Raw genomic sequence first — 6,122 nt, forward strand, 5'->3', positions numbered from 1 at the left:
CAACTTTGGGAAAATTTATGATGGAGAGTTCTTCTAAGATGAATTTAAACCGATCCTCTTGGAGAGGTTTGGTAAAAATATCAGCTAATTGATTTTCAGTGTCAATGAAAATTAATTCAATATCACCCTTTTGAACATGATCTCTTATAAAATGATGTTTAATTTCAATATGCTTAGATCTTGAATGTTGAATGGGATTTTTAGAAAGATTAATGGCACTTGTATATCACAGAGAATGGGAATTTTTGTGTACCTTAAAGAGTAATCTTCTAGTTGATTCTTTATCCATAGAAGTTGTGAGCAACATTGAGCAGCTGATACATATTCAGCCTCTGTAGTTGAAAGAGCAATAGTACTTTGTTTTTTGCATGACCAACTTATTAGAGATTTACCCAGAAGTTGGCAAGCTCCGCTTGTGCTCTTCCTTTCAACTTTGTCTCCAGCATAATCGGCATCACAATAAGCAGTGAGATCAAGATTTGAACATTTTTTGTACCAAATTCCCAGATTAATAGTGCCCACAAGATATCTAAAAATTCTTTTTACTGCAGTAAGATGAGATTCTTTAGGAGAAGATTGAAATCTTGCACAAAGACCGACAGCAAAGACTATGTCCGGTCTACTTGCAGTTAAATATAGCAAGGATCCAATCATCCCTCTATACTCTTTTTCAGATATTGGAGTTCCTTCATCATCTTTGTGAAGTATGGAGGAAGGATGCATAGGGGTTCCCATACTTTTGGCTGAACTCATTTTGTATTTGTTGAGTAGATCCTTGGTGTATTTTTCTTGAGATATGAAGATGCCATCATCTCTTTGTTTGATTTGCAAACCAAGGAAGAATTTTAATTCTCCCATCATACTCATCTCAAACTCACTTTGCATGAGATTGGAGAAATCTTTGCACATTACTTCATTTGTTGATCCAAATATTATGTCATCGACATAAATTTGAACAATCAATAAATCTTTCTCATGAGTCTTCTTGAAAAGAGTTGTATCAATTTGACCCCTAATAAATCCATTCTCTTTTAGAAAAGAGCTTAACCTCTCATACCAAGCTCGAGGAGCTTGCTTTAAACCGTAAAGAGCTTTTGAGAGTTTGAACACATGATTCGGCTTCTTCAAATCTTCAAAACCAGGAGGTTGACGAACATACACTTCTTCATTTAAGAACCCATTCAAAAAGGCACTTTTGACATCCATTTGAAATAGTTTTATACCTTTATGAGTAGCATAAGCTAAGAGGATTCTTATTGCTTCAAGTCTTGCTACGGGTGCAAACGTTTCATCATAATCAATTCCTTCTTGTTGATTGTACCCTTGTGCCACTAGTCTTGCTTTATTTCTAATGACTTCTCCATCCTCATTTAATTTGTTTCTAAATATCCATTTAGTCCCAATAATAGATTTATCCGGAGGATGGGGTACAAGATTCCATACCTTGTTTCTTTCAAATTGTGAGAGTTCTTCCATCATTGCTTCAACCCATGACTTATCACCAATAGCTTGATCAATCGTTTTGGGTTCAACTTGTGATATCATGGCCATGTTGGTGGTGTTTTCTCTTAGAGAATTTCTGGTTCTAACACCATCTTCAGTATTCCCAATGATTAGATCTGGAGGATGATGTGTGACAGTTCTCCATCCTCTTGGAGGTTGCTGTGAGGTTGGGTCAGACGCATCCTCATCATGAGGATCGGATACCCGAGAGGATGAAGGTTCATCTTCTTCATTTTTGTCCACTTTTTCTAAACACAAGTCATCAAACTCATCAAAAATAACATGCATGGATTCCTCCACAGTTTGAGTCCTAAGATTATATATTCTATAACCTTTTGACGTTGTGGAGTATCCTAGAAAAATTCCTTTATCAGATTTTGGATCAAACTTTCCCAAATTTTCTTTATTATTGAGAATGTAGCAATAACACCCAAAAATATGAAAATAGGAAATATTTGGTTTTCTCCCTTTCCATAGCTCGTATGGAGTTTTGTTTAAAATTTTTCTAATGGATGCACGATTAGAAACATAACAAGCAGTGTTAATGGCTTCAGCCCAAAAATACTTTTCAATGTTGGCTTCATTTAAAATGGTTCTAGCCATTTCTTGTAAGGTTCTATTTTTCCTTTCAACAACCCCATTTTGTTGGGGAGTTCTTGGACAAGAAAAGTTGTGAGAGATACCATTTTCATTACAAAGATTTTTAAAAGATTCATTTTCAAATTCACCCCCATGGTCACTTCTCACAGAAATAATTTTTGAACCATTTTCGTTTTGAACCTTTTTGCAAAAATGGTGAAACGCCTCAAAGGCTTCATCTTTATGTTTCAAAAATAAGACCCAAGTAAAACGAGAGAAGTCATCAACAATAACAAAGCCATATCTTTTGCCACTAAGACTTGGAGTCTTTATGGGACCAAAAAGGTCAATATGAATAAGTTCAAGTGGATGTTTTGTTGAAACAATATTTTTTGAGTGGAAGCTACTTTTAACTTGTTTTCCTTTAACACAAGCTTCACAAACTTTGTCTTTCTCAAAATTGATTTTTGGAAGACCTTTAACTAATTCTAATTTTGATAAATTAGAAATAGTTTTTAAGCTTGTGTGACCAACTCTTTTGTGCCAAATCCATTTATCTTTATCAATGGATACAAAACAAGATTCAGAGGGTAAATCATCCAAATAAAGTTCATATAAATTCTTTTTTCTAAAACCGGAGAAGAAAACTCTACCCGAGGATGAATGTTTGACCTCACAAAGAGTAGGCTTAAAAATAACTTCAAAACCACTATCACATAATTGACTAATACTCAGCAAGTTATGTTTTAGACCATCAACATACTGAACATTTTCAATTTTAGCAGAATTATTTTTACCAATAATACCTGTACCTTTTATTTGAGCTTTATCATTGTTACCAAATGTGACTGATCCTCCATCCTTTATTTCTAAGGAAATAAAGCAGTGCTTATCTCCCGTCATATGCCTTGAGCAACCACTGTCCAAGTACCAAGGCCTTCTTTTGTTGATCATAGGATGAACCTGTGTTAGGTTTTAAAAGTAACTTAGGTACCCATATAGCATTGGGTCCTTGTTGGTTAGTTTTTCCTCTTATGAGGATTTTTCTTTTGTGATAACAAATAGAATCATGGTGACCATGTTTACCACAAAATGAACAACCTTTCTTTATATTTTCAGCTTTCTTCTTAGCGTGGCAGATTTTGAAAGTGTGCCCAAGTTTTTTGCAAAAAGTACATTTTGGCCTATCCTCTTGTTTTTTGGGCAAGAAAAAATTTTCATACAATTTTTGTTTTTGAGAACTTTTAAAACCAATACCAGCTTTGTCAAAAATTCCAGATTGAGATCCCATTATCTTTTGAAAAGTTTCAGTAGATTTAACAAAGTTGGTGATGTCATTTTTTAGTTCTTCAACTTCTACTTTTAAAATCTCCTTTTCTGTGTCCTCTTCCAGAGGATGAATTCTGACATTCTTTTTATTTAAAAGTGCTTGCTGCTCAGATAATTTCTCATGAGATAACTGCAGATCTAGAATGATTTTTTCATATTTCTCATTCTTTGCTTGAAGTTCCTCATTGAGTTTCTTTATTTCATAAAGTTGATTTTTGAGAAAACCACATTTATGAGATAAAGTATTTGAGTCATTTAAAAGATTGTCAAATTCAATTTCTAATTGTTCACAAGAAGGACATATAGGGAAAATAGGCCTTCAATGAGATGACAGGAGAGGGTGTTGTTGTTGGACTATTGAAAATCTCATGACAAAGTTAAATAGTCAAGCTTGGCTTCAAGCTACAACACAATCAACTCCATGAAAATACAATTTTCTACAGTAAGCAATAACAATACATGCCAGGCTGCCAGCTAGGCAGATTTTATTTGAGAAAATGCAACTTGTAAAGCTCACATATTATATTGAAAAAATGGTATTGCAATAGTTCTCATCTTAGGGTCTATACTCTATAGTGCTACAGCGTTGTTAAATAGTGGTTACAAACTGCAACTTTTGAAAAAAATAAATTTAGTTTTCTTTGATTAACCCTTCATGCATCTGAATTTATATCAATACACTTCAGGCTATGGTTTTAAACTGTGGTTCACAACTGCAATTAAGAGACAATATTACAGATTTTAAAATCTTCACAATGACATCTCAGCCGCAACATCAGCTGTATTTATCCGTATTTTCAATATAAAGGTTTGCAGCGTAACTGCAATAGCAATTTAAATCCATGGTTCAAGCAATGTATATAAAATGTCAATGGTGATATATACAACACTGCATTTCTTCATATTGTTTTAATAAACAATTTCACTTTTAATTTAAACATAACTCAGCCATTATCGTAATCAATTTTATCAAGAGATGACTTATATTTTTTTTATCATGTGTGATTATTATTTTTTTAAAAGGAATTTGTGAAAGTTATTTATATTTTAATATTAATGCCTTATGTTAATTTATGGAGTTTGAATCATGGATCTCCTTATTAGTACTCATTCAATTGTTACACTATCATCTCACGAACATCTTTTATCTGAATTTTATATTAAAATGGTATAAATATTTTACTTGATTTGAGAATTACCTTTTATTAGTAACTAATAAAAATTTCTTTATAAAAAAATAGTTAAAAAAGTGTCACGTTATTTTTATTTTAAAATACTTTTGTAAATAAATTTCATGCTATATTTTAGTGTAATAATAATAATAATAATAATAATAATAATAATAATAATAATAATAATAATAATAATAATAATAATAATATGTTGTATTTTCAAGACTAGATTCGAATCCAAGACATCTGATTATACTAAAAGAGAGTCTTATCATATCATTTTAAGTGTTTTTGTGTATATATATATATATATTGGAAAAAACCAATAGTAATTGGCAGAAAATTAAGAATGAGACAAACATAATTTTTAATAACAAAGTCAGTGGTAGAAATAACATATTAAAATTGTAGATCAAATAAGTTTGCTACACAACTGTTACCACTACCGATACCAAACTTTTTTCTTCTTCTTCTTTTGTTATGGCTGCCTCCTATATTCTTTTTGCATTAGGATTTCCCCTTTCCTTCCTTTTATTTATTTATTTTCACATGGGTCAAGCCCAATAAATAACTTTTTTTTCCCTTTTTTTTTTCTTTCAATAATAACAATAATAATAATAATAATAATAATAATAATAATAATAATAATAATAATAATAATAATAATAATAATAATATTAAAATTGGTGGGTTTTAATTGGAGAGTGAGCCCACCTAACAAATCTCCCTTTCATGACTCAAGTAGAAAGGTACTTACTGTTCAACCATGATCTTCGACAGAGGGCAAGACCTTCGTTGTCATATATGAACCATTCTCATTGGTACTTTTCAAACTACCAAATGCATTGATCAGACCTTGTGCATACCATAGCATACATCAAACTACCAATTGCGGATGCATAAGGAACCTTATTAATCTATTCTTTGTCTTTCTCACTTGTAGGACATTGATCATAATTCAATTTGAAATAAGTAGCAAGTGGAGTACTAACAGGTTTGCAATTGCTCATATTAAACCTCTCTAACACCTTCTCAATTTAATTGTGTTGAGACAACCACAATTTATTATTCTTCTTGTCAGGAGTAATTCTCATGCCCAAAATTTGCTTTGCAGGACCCAAGTCTTTCATTGCAAAATACTTGTTCAAATCTTTCTTTAGAGATTGAATCTTCTTAGTGTCATGACCAACAATCAACATGTCATCCACATATAACAAGAGAATAATATAATCACCATTGGAGAATTTCTTGACAAACACACAATGGTTAGAAGTAGTTTTATTGTACTCATGTTTCTCCATGAAAGAATCAAATTTCTTATACCATTGTCGAGGTGCTTGCTTGAGCCCAAACAAACTTTTCTTAAATTTACACACAAGTTGTTCTTAACCTTTGACTACGAAACCCTCTGGTTACTCCATATAGATCTCTTCCTCCAAATCGCCATGAAGGAATCCAATTTTCACATTAATTTGTTCAACTTCTAGGTTCAAAATGGTTGCTAATCCAAGCACAACTCGAATATAGGACATCTTCACC

This window comes from Cicer arietinum, chromosome 5 (assembly GCF_000331145.2).
Source record: "Cicer arietinum cultivar CDC Frontier isolate Library 1 chromosome 5, Cicar.CDCFrontier_v2.0, whole genome shotgun sequence".
Classification (NCBI taxonomy): domain Eukaryota; kingdom Viridiplantae; phylum Streptophyta; class Magnoliopsida; order Fabales; family Fabaceae; genus Cicer; species Cicer arietinum.